Here is a 19,466-nt window from a genome sequence, read left to right on the forward strand (position 1 = left end):
GCCAAAAGAATAAATTAATCTGAGAAAGTCACACCTACAACCTCAGCCCCAGCTAAGTTTACTTTTTGTGTAGCTTAAAGAGACCTTCTGGTGGGCACATTCTTTAAGGCTGGGTGTTGGGAAATACCTATGTTAACCAGAAGGAGAGGATAACATATGGATGATGAGAGAATCCTGCTTTTATCATAGAGGAAATAAGAAATATGAACCTACTAAATGGATGCGTTTCTAGAATGAGGTTGCTAATGCTAACACCATAAAGCAAAAGGTACCTTGCATGATGATGTCTCGATGCTCCTTTTTTCTATTGGAAGACATGCTATAGGCATGTATTATATTCTCTCATTTGTATTAAAACCATGCTGCCTCTTAATGATCTCTGTGTTATTATTATTATTGGATTGTCATCACTTCATGGTCTTTGACTGGCCAGTAGGGGAACTGATGCCTACATCAGTGCCTTGCAATAAAATCAAGCAGTGCTGTGCAGAATTCCATTACATTTTCTGATTAACATTTATTAGAGCAATTTTGCCAGACCAACATAAGGTGTTTCACAGTTTGATAGTTCTCCTTTCCTTTCAACCATAATTGTATGAGAGAGCATTATGAGGACTTACATGATCACACTTCTCAAGGGATTCCAGAGATTGATTGTTTTGCTTCTTTTGATCTCAGAAAATCCTTGCCAAAAGTAGCAATTCTGCATATAACTAGCACTTCTTTCTTCTCATCTACATCACTAATTTAATATTACTCCAGAAAATCTATACTTTTGAAATTCATATCTTCAGTCATTAGGAAACTTTTTTATTCCATATGTTAATTACTTTCAGTAAGCCACAAAATGCTTGCTTACTGAGATACTTTAACACCTGTCAATAGCTTGAGCATGAACACAAATAGTTTTTATGGGTGAGCATTTGGGGTTCTAAATTTTCCCACTGTGTTCTTGTCAATATATTTCATTGCAACACTTAAAAAGAATATATTGACTGTAGCATGTACAATCAATCATACTGACTTCTGCAGTAACAATTCCTCATCTCTCAGGTGGTTGTAACATGTCTGATATCTATATTCTCCAGGGCATGGTTAGAACCTCTTAATTTGTAATATTTGAATGGGAAATTCCTTCACTCTCTATAGAGTTTGTAGACAGCAAATTGAACTCAGTTTCAGATATCCCTCTAGTTTCTGTTGAGTCATGAATCTCAAGTTTATATTCAAAGTATTGTGGATATTAATAATTCTTTCCCTGTTTTATATTTTGCTTTTTTTTTTCTTTTATCTGGGATCCACTGGCCTATGGAGAAGGAGTTAGATTGTCTCTACTTACTGGGAGCTCTCTCTTAAGCAGACCAGGAATTTTTCTGGTACTTCTCTGGTTCAAAGCATCTTTTTTCAACCTGTGATTATTTCTATGAGTGTTTGCAGAATCAGTTTATCCAGGCATTAACTCTGGATTTTTAGCCTGTGTCCAGATGATTTTGATATCTATGCTATGCTTTCCATTGCCACTTATTATGCCCTAGAGCAAGTCTGAAGAATATGTTTGGGGACAGAGCTAAAAAGGCAGAAATGTGACTTTCTGTATGATCAAAAAGGGCTCGGCCCAGAAAGTGTGTAACATAAATGTGATGAATTCAAGGCATCCTGGACCTTAAGAAGGGAGAATATCCATTAGGATATGTCAGCTTCTTCAGGAGTCCTTGCTAGGTCTTTGCCAGGGTGCAGTAGTGTATGGAAGGATATATGGGGAAGGTTTTCAGGAATGTGATGTGATTGCACTTTCTACTGATGAATTGGGGTTATCTGCCTGCCCATGACTACATTTTAAATCAATTCAGTAACCTGTACCATTCTTCCTGAAGTATGTGTGCAAATGCCAGAGCCCTGGCACGAGCTGAAAGTAGCTGAACTGAACATGGTAAACTGCTGAAAGTGACATGAGAAATTCATGGACTTAGTAAGTGTCAGAGTGAGAAATGGGCAAAAGAGGCAGATAGCACTGTAAGGGACGGGGTACATGAGGGGAGTTATGTGAAAGGTTTGGGGGCTGTGGGAGATGTCTGTGTCTAATGGGGAACTTGCACCCAACATTGCTGTGAGCTTCACATGTAAAGAGTGAACGATACCAGTCTGGCACCACCACCTGGAGCTGGAGGAACCCCCAGGGTCCCTGCCCTCACAAGCCAGGAAGAAGGATTGTCCTGCATCCCATATCACAGAATCACAGAATGGTTTGGGTTGGAAAGGATCTTAAAGATCATCTAGTTCCAACCCCCTTGACGTGGGCAGGGGCACCTATCTCTAGACCAGGTTACTCAAAGCCCATCCAACTTGGCCTTGAACACTTCCAGGGATGGAGCATCCACAGCCTCTCTGGGCAACGTGTTCCAGTGTCTCTTCATACTTACAGTGAAGAATTTCTTCCTAATATCTAATCTAAACCAATTCTCTTTCCATTTAAAGCCCTTACCCCTTGTCCTATTACTACATTCCCTTGTAAAAAGTCCCTCTCCATCTTTCTTGTTCAGAATCCATTTTTTCCCTCTCTGATTCCTATAGCAAACACACACAGATACAGCAGACATGTGGTTAAGGTATACAGGCTGTGGGTGTGCAGAGTTATAATTTTAGGTGAGGACAATGTAGGCAATAACCTGTTCTACAGTTGACTTCATGCCCACTGGGAACTGCACAGATGCAAAAGTATTAGCTGGGTCAAAACCCCAGGTATGAGATGGTCTGACCAAATAGTTTCTGAAAAACTTTTGCAGGTTATTACTCAGGGGCTTTCAGGCTGTGAAAAGGAGTCTGGGGTATGGTCAAGATGGATGACACTCCAATGTATACTGCTGTACTTTGCCATGCTACAGGTTGGTGTTGCCATAGTGTTCTGGATGTAAATAACTTGCCAGAGAGGGAAATTTCTAGCAAGGCATCAGGTGGTCATAGCCCTCTTGCTGGTCTCTGTGTGTTTGAGTGCAATATGTGCAGATGACTTTGCGTGAGTGGTCTTTAAATTGGCCTAATTGTAGTATATTTGTTCAGAAAAGCACTAAAACACACAGGCAACTGTGGATCAGGAAGAGCTATGGTGAGTGCCAATTTAAAACGCGGTGTGTGTGCTGGTGCCACTCTGAGATGGGAGGAATCACAAAGGCAAAATAAAGCACTGTAATGACTGTTATTTTCTACTCTTTGGCATGAATATCTTTTGTGTGTCAGTCTCCAAATTACAGACCTGAAAGACTCAAGAAAATAACATTTGCAAAGACTCTGCATACATGTTGGAGACAGGAAGGCATATAACCAAATGCAGTTTTGGGATGAGTCAGGAGCTGAAGAAATCTTAAGAATTTAAGACTTAAGTAAAGCCTGTTAAGAGACCTATGGAACAAAATGTGGGAATGCAGGAAACTTTTTCACACATTGAAAAGGCTGTTTTATAACAAGGAGCTGCTGAAGGAAAAGGTAAATCTGATCACTCAGGATCTGATTTGTCTCAAAATGAAGCTTCCAGATTAACAGTTTCTTTGCATTTTTGTTTACCATGAGATTTAACAAACTCCACCAGGCTATGGGGTTTAAATGCACTGATGACTTTTTTCCTTTTTCATAATGTGCTTAAAAAATGCATTGTTCACCTTCCCAGAAGACATGGATGGAAAGAAGTCCAAGGACAAGCTGGAATTTTAAATAAAATCCGTCAGAACATGAATAAGATTTTACCCTTCAGAAGAAACGTTTATGCTTATTGTTGGTGAGATGCTAAAATTTTAAGGTCAACCTGAACTCGCTATGGGAAAAGGATAGCAGAGCAACCCACTGTCAGAAAGAGGGAATAGAACTGAGAGAGAAAAATGGTCTACAGGTGTTTCCCGGTCCGTAACCGTGCCAGATGCATGGCTCTATAGAGGTTTGTGTTATTAAGGCACAAGGCACAGGATTTCTCCCTTACAGCAGCTGTTACAGTCAAGGAGATATCCAGTCCCACTGACACAGTGGCAGACAGATATCTTGCAGCAGAAACCTTGAGATTTATTATAAGTCAAGGAAAAAGAAAAGCACCAAGTGTATCAACAATGCAGAAGCAAAAAACAATGAGGAAATGAAAAGAATAACCCTTAAATACCTAACCAGAAAGGTTGGTTACCACAGGAAAGGATTTCTTCCCAGCTGATTTGGAAAATAGATATATAGTAGAAACACTTGTTCTCTGTTTCACTTTCAAAACTCAAAAAGTGGGGTGGTAGGAATGAACTTTGAAAAAAAAGAACATGGTGTGGATGTTGTCTGCTGTGCTGCTCTGCTCAAAAATACTGTACAATGTTGTAATTTCTTGCAACTTCTGTACAAAGGATTGCTTAGCAGCTTCTTGTTCATTTTTTTTCTGTGGAAGGATATCCTTTGGATAATTTCCAGATGCTGGAAAATACGTTTATTTTTAGATAATTTGATAAGATCTGCGAGCAAATGGGAAGAAGATGAAAAGCTGTAAGTGTGGAAAGAATGGAATCTGAGGATCACAGGAATCTTGATGTCATGCAGACAGCCAAAGTTTTCTTCCATCAAGGAAAGACACCACCAGTCTGAACACCAAGTGTGTATTAACCAATGCTCTTCACCCCCACCATGCCAAGCTGTCACCTACAGAAAAGCAGGCTGGTCAGGACAGCTGAAATTCTTTCTAGTACTTTTGGAGGCCTGTGCCAAAATGTCTTTCACACCTTGCAGGAATCAATACTTATTTGACTCCTGGGCATTATCTTTCACCTCCTAACAAAGCCTGCTTCATCCTCTGTAAATCTTAGGCTGCCTATTTTCTTTTATTTCCTCATTTTGGGTGTCTTGTAGCTGGAGTCTGTCTTCCTGTTGGAATATGAGGATGATGAAAGACACAACCCGTGTGCTGTAACTGTGCAGTCATCCTGCTGTCAGAGTGCAAGTCTTCTGCTGTAGTCTGTGTTGTGCTATGTTGTAGGCTTGGTGCATTTTTCCTCTGAAAACTGGGTCTTTGTGCTAAAATTGTTTAGCCTTCTGTCAGATAGCCTGATATAATTACTTATTTTTGTAGATATATTTCCTGAGACCCTTGATGAAGCTTTGTCATTTCGGCATGGTATATATTTCAGCATCATCCTGAACTCTAATAATCTTCTTGTCTCAGTTGCTGCCTGTGTGGACAAAGGAGGCCACAACAGCTTTATAGGGTGGATTATATACAATTTAATTTAGCCTGTTAATTCATAACATCTGCATATAGTCTTTATGGTCAACTGTGTGTGACGTTCCAACAGGGCTGAAGAGCATACTAAGCCTGGTAGATTTCCCTGGCTGAGGATTCTGGGACAGAAATTGCAGCCTCACCTCTTCTTCTTCAGGGGCCAATCTTCGTTCATGACTCATGAGGAATGACTGGATCATGACTCATTGTCCAGACCCGTACAGTTTTGGCTCTGTTTGTCCTACAGGGCAGTACTCTCAGCTTTCTGTCTTGTGGCCCATAAGACTTTAAAGCAATGTTGGATCACATTTTTGCTTTTCATTTTTTCCATAAACTTTCTCACGTAAAAGTGTTATGGTGAGTTAATTCTCAGTATTTTCCTGTCATTCCCATTTCAGTCTTCCAGTCCATCAGTTAGTAAGTTTGTAGAGCAGTACTGTGCTCAGCCATCACTGACCTAAACTATATTTAACTTCATTTCCTGAGGCCCCTTTAGATTTTTCAAAGCTTACTCTTGCTTGTCTCTTCAGTTTTCTCAAATTTTTTCTTCTCTCATGATGATGAAATGGTTGGTGTTCGATGCCTGAGTCTACTTCACTTTGGTATTAGTACATTACTGTCCAAATGGAAGGAGATAGATGATTCTAATGTTTGAAAAGAGATTTTGCTCTCCTTTCAGCCTTGTGGTTATGTCCTTCTGTTTTAAAGATGTGCTTTGTTAATGCTTTGTTGTTATTGCTGTATGATACCTGCATTTATCAGTGCAGTATTCCACCAGTCATTACCTATTTTGCCCTTTACCTAGTTCTTTAGTTTCCAGATCTTGAAATATCAGGGATTTTTTTTTTGCTTCTTCTCTCCTGTTGTATTAGGCTTCTGATATACAATGGAATGAGGAGAGCTCTCTGATGTTTGTGTGTCTGCAAATTGGGCCACTACTAAGTTAGTAACACTAATTATTCTTTAAGGATGCGAGTACAATCTTTGTTCTTGTACTGGTTCAAAGCAGGTATAAGAATTATGAAATTACCTGGAAGGGCAAATCATGACACAACAAGCCAGTGAGAGCCCCTGGTTTGCCAGATTGCTCCATGTCAGTAATGTGTTCAGAACGCTGAAGCAAAACACTAAGGAGAAAAAGAGATGAGAATTAGAGTGTGGATAGAGATATTGGTAAATCAAAAATGAGACAACAGTTTAAAAGAAGATGATAGATGGGCATAAAACACCGATGTAAAAAATTACAATATTAGCTTTAATAACAATCAATATTATTTGTCCTACTTCTTCATCTGTGTTTCTCTTGAGAACATAAGATGATACCATTAATTACTTACCGATTTGTGCCTTTCATCTGAAAAAATCTCACACCACAACATAAAGAGGTAAATGTTTTATGATTGTAGGATCAATAAAGACCATTTGCATTCCTAAGGGAGGAAATGCTATGGCTTAAATTACTTCTAAGGTCAGGAACAAATGATGATTTTGTACCAGTCCTTAAATCATGTCACTATATTACAAGTGAATGGTCACATAAAATTTAATAGCTGAAGATTAAAAAGAGCAAAACCTTTCATTTGCATTACCTGACATAATGATTTTGAGTTATAATTTAACTGTGGAGTCAAAATTCTGCACTCAGTCTGTCAGCAAGGACTTGGTGCTCAAATGCAGAAACGATTACATAGCATCACAGCAGCTGTAGGTGCTGCCGGAATTCTGTAATTTCAAATCAAATGATGAACACCCAGACCAGTGTTTTACAAACTCAGACATGTTGCTAATGAATACACTACTTCTGCAGTTGTATTTTCCTTCAGTAGTTTGACACTTTTTTCTCTTTTTTTTTTTCCAAGCTTCTGCAGGAAATATAACTTGAATAAACCCTTAGCGATTTGATGCAATATTGATACAAGGCTGTGGATACGCTGATGATCCCATTGCCACAAACCATGGAATCATTTTAGCTCATGACTAGGAGGTGTCTGTGATCAAACTACACTGGAGCAAGCATGTCCTGAATTTTGTTTATTTCTGTTTTCTGCAATAAACACATCCTCTTCACTACAAGGCCTTTTTTTCCTTTCTTTTCTTCTGTATAAGAAGTCCCAAAAAAGTAAACTACAGTACTGCAGCCCTGCTTTGTACTCTCTTCTGCAGGACATGGATAACTTTTCCACCATACAATCCACATGGAAAAATCTGTGCAAAGCTGAGAGGTATAAGACACCAACTGACCTCAAAGACATACGGGAAGAAATCTCCAGGCCTAGAGAATTAAAACCAGTCAAGAATATATTAAAGATCCCTGTGTTTGTCAACCATCAGACTTTATTATAAAGGAGTAGGATAGACACACACTCATGACTCTTTTTAGGTTCAGTTTCTGATTTAACAATAAAATTCTTTCAGAAAGTCAAAGTCTCACTTAAGTAGATATCAAGAAACACAGTTAACATCTTTTGACTATGTCTGCATTAAAGAATAATACACATAGATAGAATGAAACACCTACTGCTGAGGAAGCAATGTCCAGATTAGATATGTTTCTGGGAGTTTTATTTTGATCAAGCCATGGCTTGGTCTAATTAAAATTAGCCTGGTCTCTCTGATTACAAGGATTTGAAAAAGATCTTAGGATTTAAAAATGGCAGAGAGAGTTCAGTGTACTAATCACAGAGCTGCAGGAAAGGCACCAGGGAACAACCCTGACTGCCCTTGTATAACAATGAGCTATTGGTGCTCCAGAAAGGAAACTTGGAGCTGTTGACAATAGTTCTCGGTGAACGCTAGTCCTCAAGGAAAACAAAAAATGTAAATTAGGAATTAGAAAACAAAAACATTATTTTACTGTGCACATCCACAGTCCATCCCAGAATACTGTCTGCAATTTTGGCTGCAGAGTCTTAAAAAGATGAGTCACAACTCAAAGGTAGAGAGGAATAAACAACAGTGATCAGAAAATCAGAAAATGGAAAATCCCATGGTCTCAAAAAAGTGAAAACTTCAGAGTTCAGTGTAGTATTCCTTTCCTGTGATGTCTTTTGACTAATTTCCACAGGGAACTCTTGCTGCTATTTCTTCTGTAATCTCTGTTCTCTGTGTGAAGTCCTGACCATGGATGACTCTGCCTTTGTGCAGACTGCATGGTTTGTGCCTGCTCTCTGCCTGTGTACTTGCTGTCTAGGCACAATCTGTCTTGACTTAATGCTGAGGGTACAAATAAGCCTCAATAGCTCTGACTCAGTGCTGCCTGGCACCTCCATTTAACACCCTACTCCAAGGACCAAGCGCTCTGTTTAAGCTCAGCTCTGGATGTTCAGACCCTTTCCTAGCTAAGTCCCTGGAGTCCTGGTCTCCAGTTCAGCATTAGTCCCCATCAACACAGTGTTTGTCCTGCAGATTAGCCCTCTGGCTTCACTTGGAACCTGCCTCATTGACATGAACATGCCTAGGGCTCTGGACCCTTGGTTGAACTCAGCCACTGACCCTAGTCCTGCCCTGTTCCCCTTGCATAGGAGCTGTGGGGCTGGGCTCTGGCTGGTGACAACCCTGCCCTGTCAGCTGAGCTGTTGCTCTTGAGTCTTGTCTCTCTGTCCTTTAGGAAGCAGCTACCCATTGCTGCTTTTTGACATGCCCTACCTGCCTCCTTTTCAAAAACACCAATTGTTTCTTGCAACTAGGATTACTGTGACCAACAACAGGCCCCTGCTGTTATATGGTTTTGCTTCAACAGTGAAAATGTTTTTATAGCACTTATGAAGTCAGTCTATTTGTGTTATGCAGGATAATTACACAGCATTTTCACTCTGTCTCTGCATGAAAATCTGTTAGCTTAGTAGATCCCTTCTACTGTCTCTTCTGTAATCTTCTGGCCAGTGTTAACAGTCCATGGAGTCTGGGATTATGTGTATTGACAAAACATGAATCAAACAGTGCCAAGCACTGTTGATAATCTAATAGTGATACAGGATTCTCCAGACTGGTTAACATTTAATAAGCTCCTGTGGCAGTTGTTTAGCCTTTCCAACTGGCACACTCACCAGCTATGCCTGGGCATGGTCTGGATGTGGGAACAATCCTTGTAGGCATGTGGACAATGTGCCATGTCCCTAGGCCATCTTCATTCTGACAGTCTCACAGTCTTATCCCAGTTGATCTTAACACTGCAACCTGTGTTCCATGCTTATACTTCATAGAATCATAGAATCACTGAATGCTTTGAGTTGGAAGGGACCTTGAAGTTCCAACCCCCCTGCCTCAGAGCAACATGCAGCCTGGCCTGTAACACCTCCAGGGATTGGGCATTCACAGCTACTCTGGGCAATCTTTTGCAGTGCCTCACCACCCTCACAGTAAAGAATTTTTTCCTAATATCTAATCTAAACCTACTCTTTTCCAGTTTGAAGCCATTTCCCCATGTTCTGTCATTACATGCTCTTACAAAAGGCCATCTCAGTCTTTCTTGTAGGCTCTCTTCAGGCACTGGAAAACTGCAATTAGGTCATCCCTAAACCACCACTTTTCCAGGCTGTACAGTCCCAGTTCTCTCAGGGTTTCCTCATAAGAGGAGTGATTCATCACTCTAATCATTTTGGTGGCTCTCCTCTGGACTAGCTCCAACAGGCTGAGGTCCTTCCTGTACTGAGGACCCCAGAGCTGGATGCAGTGCTCCAGATGGGGTCTCACCAGTGTAGACTAGAGGAGCAGAATCCCTTCCCTCACCCTGCTGACCACACCGCTTTTGATGCAGCCCAGGACACAATTGGCTTTCTGGGCTGCAGACACATATTCCTGGGTCATATCCACCCTCTCATCCACCAGCACCCCCAAGTCCTTCTCAGCAGGGCTGCTCTCTATCTGCTCATCCCCCAGCCTGTACCGATAGCAGGGCTTGTCCCCGAAGGCCACATCAAACACAGTCCTAGCCCATTATCTACTACCAGTGAAAGACCTCTTTTTCTTCCTGCTTGGAATGTTCCCTCAAGGGAGGGAGAGCTTCTTAATTCTCATTATAGTCAAAGGAAAACAAAGGGCTATGTACACCAAGGAGATGGCAACCATTGCCTTTCTTTGTCAAGATCTCCCATAGGCCTGAGGGTTAGGAGGAAGATTTGGATACTAGCTGTTGTGTCTCTTGCTACCCTAGGAGAGAGCACAGCAGCTGGGACAGATAAGCTACACACAGGTGGGGAACCATGAAAAAATATAAATGTTTAAGGCAGCACATTGTCTTGGGTTGAGCTGGCAAAATGCCAACTGCCCAACACAGGGTCAGAGCTTCCCTCCCTGCTGCTGAGAAAAGGGAGGAAAGGAAAAGAAACCTCTCAAACTAGGTTTAAAACTTAAACTAATTATATATATTTATACAGAAAAGGGAAAAATTAAAATTAAACTAAAATATAACACACATTTACACAAGTTAGAAATAACAAGAAATAACTCCCCACTCCCCACTGAACACATATCCCACTATTCTAACTAAAAATCACTCGAGAGAACTTAATCCCCAGAGGGACAGACCCAAGCAGAGAGAAGGACTAAGAACAAACATTTTACTTCCCTAAGATAACATGATGGTAAGCTGGTGCTCTGAGCCTGGTCCTCCCCATCCCTCCTGGGATGGTACAGTGCATCCTCCTGGGACTACAGTTTGAAGAAACTGACCAAGCCACTCCCACACTGGCTCTTACACTTTGAGATGATGTCGGAATATGGTATGGAATACTATTGGCTAGAAGAAGTCCGCTGTCAGCTGGCTCAGCCCAACTCAAGTCAGCCAACAGTCTCAGGCCTATTCTGAAATCTTAAACCTAAATTTAGGCCTACCCATAACACACATACACAGCACATACCTGCAGCCCAGGTTCTAGCATAGCTCATCATGAATCCCAGTTCTTTCATAATACATAGGGTTTGGTCATTGGCAACCCAGGCTGGAATCCAGTGGCTCCTTTTCAGGGTCCCATTTTTCAGTTGGGTCTCTTGGCCCAGTGTGCTGGAAGAGGAAAAAGTGGCTGAGGATGCCATAAAGGGCTGCGACCACTCAGTTGACCTCTCCCAGGGGGCCTGTACAGGAGGAACTTTCATTGTTCACTTGAGTGCCAGTGATAGCATGCAGGGCACTATTTTATTCTTGACCAGGCAGGTGAAGGACCCTCACTTCAGCCAAGAAAACTAATTGCGTGTGTCCATCTGCAACTCTGAAAATGTTTAAGCCCAATAGATCATTCCATGAGTCAGAACTAATCTTGCAACCCACTGCCAAATGATGGATCAACCAGGAGATATATGTGTGGCTCTGCCCAACACTTGGCTATTCAACAAACAAACAACACCTTGAAAACCTCAAGGGATGTAATGGATCTGAGTGCTCTTAGTCCACATATTCTCTGGTGGCTGGGGATGCCTGATGTGATGGCAAGTGAGTATATAGGAGCAAGTTACATGTCACAGAATATTTGTAAATAGTATCTTAAATTAGAATACTAGTATCATCAAGTTTCAGCTTCCATTAAATAAAGCTGTAAGTCTTTCTTTAGGTGAAGAATGGTATAGCTCAGTGGAGCTGTCAAGGGCCACTTAGCTGGGCCACGTCTCTGGGACACTTCTCTATTCTTTGTCCATGGCAGAATCAAGTCAGCTTGGTTTCCATGGTTTCCAGCGGGGGAGAAGGAAGAAAGCAGGGATAGATTTTTACTGGGATCAGATGCTTGGTATGCAGTGTACACAAAGCTGGGCAATATGCCATTAAGAGTGAGGGGAGAAATCTTTCATCTGATAGTCTCCTATAGCAACTGCAGCAGTAAAAGCAATAGCTGCAGAGGCAGACAGCTGCATAGCAACCAGCTATGTCATACCAAAGGGTCCCACTCCCCCTCCCCAAGCGTGCACAGTACTACTACAGAACAATTTGATTAGGTAAGTGCATCTCCCAAAGAAGATCAAGATTGCTAGGCTTGCTAACCCAAAGGATTCAATTTCCCTGTCAACACGCATGATGAAATATCATGCATACTAACCTCACAAAGGTTCTCTGGAAAGCAGTAAATGCTGTTGGATTTGCACGGTGCCACTTGGGTGAAGCAGTGATTGTGGCAACAGCTCCTTGCCCACACCCAATGTTAGCAAAGACCTCGCTGCAGGTTCCCCTGCATCCTCCCTTTCTACATCACCACATGGTGTCCACCTCAGCTCTTGAGCAGACCTCTCTGCCAGCTACTGGTCACTGAGCACACTGCATGGGCTGCACTGCCCCCACCATCTTGGAGCATACCTGGTGGATGCCATTCAGGGCTCCGCTGTCAGGGAGACGTCTTGGGAGCAGGAATGTTTACAACTCAGGTGCAGGAACAGAAGGTGTCTTGGAAATGGGGGAAGGTTTTACTCATTTGCTGTGGCCATACTTGGGCAATGCTGGTGTCTGGGCAGACCCAGGAGTGAGCCAACAAAGGGTGCTGTGGTGGCCACTGGCTGCCCTCCCTAGGACACCAATGCCAGAGTTGCTCCTGCAGGAAGTACATCTCATCCTGGTGGAGAGTCTGTGCACTAGGCTGTGCTCCAAGAAAAGACCAAAATCCTGGAGAGCGATATTTTTCATCCCAGTTACTGTTGAAAGAGATTCCTCCTCCTGCCATCTAAGGTCATGTTTAATTTTTCATTTCTTAGGCAGACAGAGGAAGTGCCACCCCTGTGCATACACCTTCTTGTCATGACAGGAGGCCACTGGGCTCTGTTCCAGTTGGTCTGGGGCTACTAATGTTGGTGGCTGGAGCCAAAGAGACATTGGGAGTAGGAGGAGGAGCTGAGCATTGTGAACACCAGATGAACATTGTTCCAGAGCTGATCCCTGTCAGGAGATGTGTGTGCCCTGCTGTGCTATCTGCATCCATCTTCTTTGTACTTGAAAGACAGCAGTCCATCTGACAGGGATGCTGGCCATGCAAACCTCCTCTCCAGTGACTGATTCTTTGGTTTGTTTTCATGGCAAACTGTCAGCTGAAGGGATGACAGATGGCCCACACTGCAGACCTCTGTGTTTACTGCCCAGTATCATGAAGCATCTAATTCCAGCCCCAAGTCCAAGTTTTCTCCTCTTCGCTCCCTTACCAGGCAAAGGAAGGACACTTTTCATACCTACCTCTGTTCTCAAGGCAGATGTCACTGGTGATGGTGGTGGAGCACGAGATCTGTGACTAATCTGGCATAGTAAGCAGACCCTCTAGGAATGGCCTCAAAAGAGGCAGCCTGTGATACTGCAGGCCAGGATTCTGACCAAGGACTATGGTAGCTGAGGAGGATATGAAGTGTTGTAGGTCCTGAATACCCAGAGTGAGAGTACAATGTCACAATCAAATATCTGGTGAGATTAGAAGAGTGACATCAACTGTGACCAGTTACACCGGCATTCAGGTCTCCAGTCTGCCTGAAGCCCCTTATGGACTTCTTAAATTTACCCTGACACTGCCTCATTGTCTGTATTCCTCACTCTTGTAACAATGTCTCCCTCCAGGGAGGTGCAGCAAAGGCTCTTCTGAGTTTTTTCTTGACAGTGAACTGCCAAAAGTGGAGGGAATGTGGATTCCCACTGTACCACAATGCCACTTTTCAGTGTGCCACAATGGAGGTTCATGCTATCCTGGGGGGCAGATTCCCTTAAGCACATAAATGAAAAATTTTAATGCTCTCTCCTCACCTTCTCTTTTGACCATTCATGGGCTACAATGATCAGCCTTGCTTTCCTGTCTGGAGCAGCAGCATTTGCAAGGTTCCTTGGAGATAAGGAAAGGTACAAGCAAAAAAAATCAAACATCTGCTGCAGAGTTCTGCAATAAGAGAGTACTGAGAATGATGAAAGAACAAATTGAAGAGGGAAATCATACATATAAATGAGGCAGAAAAATCTTGGACATCTGGAGGTAGTGACGTCTGAAGACAAGGAGGAAAAAGTGAGCTGAAAGGGATCAGCTGTAGGAGGGCTGAAGTCTGGCTCTAAAGCAGCAGAGCAGGTGCAGTCTATGTTCTTCCGTGACAAGGTTAATTCATCAAAAAATCTTTGCTAATTGGATTTGGCACAATGATTTTGTAATAGAACTGGGAATTGTTTCTTGTGAGGCATGACATTCTTAATGCAATAGTAATAAGTCTTAAATCTGAACTCTGAACTCTGGGCAAACAAACACAAATAAGGCAGAATGAAAATTGTAGTTCTTAGCAATATGAGCACAACAAAAATCAAAATATAAGGACAACTTATTAACAAGTATATAAATGAAAATTAGCTGTTGTCTCTAATTATGCAGCCAGAACACTTGTCTGCAATAAAGACAACTTGCTGTAATCTTCTTGAAGATTATACCTATTTAGTGCATCCCAAGTGCAATAGCATCTCCAGACTGATAAAGAAGTAAGAACAGGATTTTACAATAATTGCAAACCACGTTAGGTTATTTCTTCTATATGGGCCATTTGCACCAGCATTTAAGCCTTTCCTTCCCACAGGAGGAATAGACTGAGACTGTCAGGTTTTTGAAAGCTTCACAGTCTTGTGGATTTGAAGATCAGGGACCATGAGATGCTGGGGTTCAGGATTGTGAGAGGAGGAAATGAGACAAATTGGTCAAAGCTTCAAGATCAAGATTAGTTTATCCTAACATACACAAATTCAAGCAAAATTAGCCAGCAGCTTTTATAGAGCTTCTGACTAGAACAGGGACATAGTACCAGAAGTTCCTGTCTAAAGTCAGATCTAAAAAAATTGTGTGCAAGAAGTGGAAGCAGGGAGAGGTCACCCAGGAAGAACACAGAGACAGTCTGAGCCCATGGGGCTGGGGCTGGGAAAGCCAAAGCCCATCTACTGTTGAATCTGGCAAGGGACATGTAGTGGAAAAAGAAGGGCTTCTATGGATACACCATCAACAGGTGACATATGAAAAGAGGGCCCAGTGCCACATGGGGAAAGTCAGGGGGTAGAGGAAAGAACAAAGTGGTCAATGCATCTTGCCTCAGATTTTACCAGCAAGACCAGCCTTCACGAGAGCACCAGGCCCCTGAGAGCAGTGGAACAGCCAAGAGCAAGAAAAAGTTCACTGTCATTTGAGTTTTTAAGTTATGGAATATTTAAAGAAACTGGAGAGGCACAAGTCCGTGTAACCTGATGGGATGCACCTGCGAGTGCTGAGGTTGATGGCTCAAGTGATATCCTCATGACCTTACATAACCTTACCCTCTGGTCAGATAAGGATGTGCTTACTTTGCCATTCAGCTAAGACCACCAGAGACCGCTATGATTTATTTACATGAAAAAGAAAAAATATCAGGTGCTATAGGTTTCAGATCAAAGGCATCTGAAACATCAGGTGGAAACTCAGTCTTTTGCAGAAAATCAATGCATTGATTTGCTTGGCTTTTTTTGTTAAACAAAGACAAGGGGAGAGCAAAGAAAGGGATAAAGGTAAAATGAAAGCCCAAGTAAGAAATCAGATGTTTGTTTTGGAGCCAGGAGGTCAGAAGCATGGAGAGGAGGGGGAGGGGGAGGGGGGAGGGGGGGAGGGAGAGGGAGAGGGAGAGGGAGAGGGAGAGGGAGGGGGAGGGGGAGGGGGAGGGGGAGGGAGGAGGGGAGGAGGGGGAGAGGGGAGGGAGGGAGGGGAGGGGTGGGGAGGGTGGAGGGGGAGGGGGAGGGGAGGGGAGGGGGAGGGGGAGGGGGAGAGGGAGGGAGGGAGGGGGAGAGGGGAGGGAGGGAGGGAGAGGGGGAGGGGGAGGGGAGGGGGAGGGGAGGGGAGAGGGGAGGAGGGAGGAGGGGAGGGAGGGGAGAGGGGAGGGGAGGGGAGGGGAGGGGAGGGGAGGGGAGGCAATCTTTTGGCAGATATATATGAAAATTCAATTCAATTGAAGATACTGTAATTTCTATTTCTATCTACTAGTGTAGTGATGACTTGATCAAAATAATGCAATTGACAATTCTTAGAATGATGGCATTTTAATTTCCACACAGCTCATTAGACAGACAATTATTTTTTCATTTTATTCCTACTCTCTTTAGCTATCAATGACCATTTGTATATCTGGTCAACAATCTTTAAAAATATTTAACATATCACAGAGAATTGTCCCCATTTCAGTTTTCATTGGCTTTTTAAAAAGAAAAAAAAAACAACCCAAACACTGACTCCAATTACTTGCCCAGAAGCAGCAATTTTTCAAGGTCATTGCATTGTGTTATTTAGAGGAATAATACTATTAGAGTAACTATTATGTAATATATGATGTCTGAAACATGTAGCGTTACTGTTAATCACTATATCTAATAGAAGGCTTTGACTTTGTGCTTCTCTTCTAGAAAAGAATGAAAATAGATATTTTAAGAATAAATATTTGAGACTATAACATTCCCTCTGACAGTCTTTAAATTTCTTTAAATTTCTTTTAAAAAGCTATTTTTAAAGTACCTGCATGCATCCTGTAAAGAATGTCAGTAAAGAAGGTCAGAGGCAGAAGGAATAAACAACTGAGAAATCACTGGAACTGCTGGCACTCACCATGCAAAGTGAAGGACAGGTGAGATTTATTTGAAACAAAAAAGACAGCAAAAATTATGAGATGAAAAAATTGAATGTAGAAAACTGGTAGCAATGAATAATAGGACCTATGGGTAATGACACATATTTGGTGATACAAAAGGCAGCACAAAATAAAAAGGAGACATTTAAAACCATCAAGAGAGTGAAAGGATTGACATCTCTTGTGAGTGACATATTGAGAAAATTTGTCCCTTATACCAGGGATTCTTAGGAGATTATAATGCCAATATCAGTGCTTCTGTACAGTTAGAATTGATTCTTTTTCTATGAGAAGCCAGCTTTCAGCAATCAAGATGTTTTATAACTTGTAAATTCTATTAAAATATTCTCCTACTAAAGAAATGAGAAATAAAGATCTATAAAACTGCACTGAAAACTGTCTATTCATTATTTTTTTAAATTTAGCCTACTTTGTGGGAAGAAATACATTGGTAATAGGCTTTAATTTCCACTGTCATAAACCTCAGCCACTTGGAGTTCCATTGGATCCAGGCCTCATTTATGTAATTACACCTCTACACGTTGATTTAAGCCATCCATAACATGTGCAACCCAATGGATTTCTGCCAGTCTGTACTGAAGAACAGACTTCGAAGTTCTGATCTGAGTACTGATATACTTAATTCACATAGTGGTTTTGCAGAATCAGAGGTTTACTTTGAACATTATAAGCCCTCTAAGGGTAAGGGGGCAAAAACCAGCCAACACTTCCTTAAGTCAATTTTTAAAATGTTTAGTTTTTCTATTGAGGCAGTTGGCATATCATAGAAATACATTTCTTTACCGAATTTCACTTCACCTATCTATTTGATTTGCCCATACTTCATGTTCTAATAACTCAAAAGACAGATACAATCCACCTGTAGGTCTCTGCAGCATAACCAAAAAGCAGTCAGAATGATACATATATCATTACCAAAAAAGCCTAGAAAACAGTTATTTAATTTTAACATGAGACAGTCTCTAAGTGACTGAAGTAAGATGAAATGGACAAAAATAATTGAATATACAAATCTATCTGGAAGGAATGAGAAGTCAGCTGTTTTAATGGTTTTGTTCAGGTAGTTTTTTTGCAAAAGGCTAGGACTTTCACAAAAAATTGATAGTCCCCATGATAGAGTAATAGAAACATGTGAAAATCTTAGATAAGTAACTACAGAGAGATTTTTGCTACAAAATCAATGCAATTTTATATGTACATACCAAGTCACTTTAACAATAAGTTAATTATTAACATTGATAATTAATATTACTAATTAGTAATATTCCATATATCCAATCATATATAAACACATACATCAATTCTGTTGATACATAGGAAGCAGCTAAAGCACAGTGGAGCAGATATCCCCACTCCAGCCTGTGGAGGACCCCATGCCACAACAAGTGGACAGCCCCTAAAGGAACAGGGGGCCGGGAAGGACCAACATGGGAACAGGCTCATCTGGAAAGGCTGGAGCTCTTTTGGATTGATGACAAGTTGTCATTCCCCATCTCTTTGTCCCAGTCTGGGGAGAGGAGCTGGGATTGGAGGAGTGACACTGAGCCTGGCAAAGGGGAGAGGAAAGTTGCTGGTTTAATGTTTGTTCTGTTGTTACCCACTACAAAATTGGTAAATATATGTGTATTTTAACATGCCAGAAATTATACTAATTTTCCACAAATCAAGTCTAGTCTTCCTATGAAGGTAGTTGGTAAGTGAACTCCCTGTCTACTTTTCCATCCAGAAGGTTTCTCATTCCTGTTCCTCCCGTTTCGCCCCCACTCCCCTTCACTGTGAGGGGAGTGAGTGGCTGGGTGAGAGTCTGGCTGCAAGCCAAGACTAACCCACAACACTGCTTTCACAAAACATTCAAGCAACAAAGGCATTCTCTCAAGAATAAAAATAATGTCAAGGAAGTTGTTGAAATGGTAAGAAATATTCCCAAGTAATACAGCAGCCAAAAAAACCCCACTAATTTTTAAACTTGAAAAATGACAGTAAAGCAGAAAAGGGACTTCCTATAGCTTTAAATTAATCTGACAAACCCCACTAATTTTTAAACTTGAAAAATGACAGTAAAGCAGAAAAGGGACTTCCTATAGCTTTAAATTAATCTGACAGGATCTTTTCTTGCTTCATGGGAATTTATGCTAATGCTGGTTTGCAGTTGAATTAAACAGAAACCAGCTTTGGGTGAAAAGTCAAATTGTTGAAATTCAAACACAGACCTTCTTCACAGCTCTTAGCTAAGAAATCCTAATTTAATATAAATGAAGAAATCTTTCGTGATATTCTTAAACAAACAAACAAAACCCAGAAAATATTTAGAAAATAATTGAGAGAGTATCTCTTTGTGCAGCTCTCAAAAATGTACTTTTCACCAAACTCAGAAATGCCTCTTTTGTGCTGCCTTCAAAATTTTATATTTTTCTTCAGAAATAATAAGCCAAATTCTGAGGCAGTTGCCTGCATGTAAAACCTCATGGAAATCAAGGATTGTTTTGTACAGATACAAAAAGTGAGCAACAATTCAAAGCCCCTGTTCTTTTTTCAGACTTACATTTAGCTCAATGCCTTGAAGACAATACTATCCCTTTCCTTACTCCAAAAAAATTATAATCTGGGGCCAGTGCCTATGTTTAACATTGTTTCTTGTTACAAACACACG

Source organism: Pithys albifrons, chromosome 4, assembly GCF_047495875.1.
Source record: "Pithys albifrons albifrons isolate INPA30051 chromosome 4, PitAlb_v1, whole genome shotgun sequence".
NCBI lineage: Eukaryota > Metazoa > Chordata > Aves > Passeriformes > Thamnophilidae > Pithys > Pithys albifrons.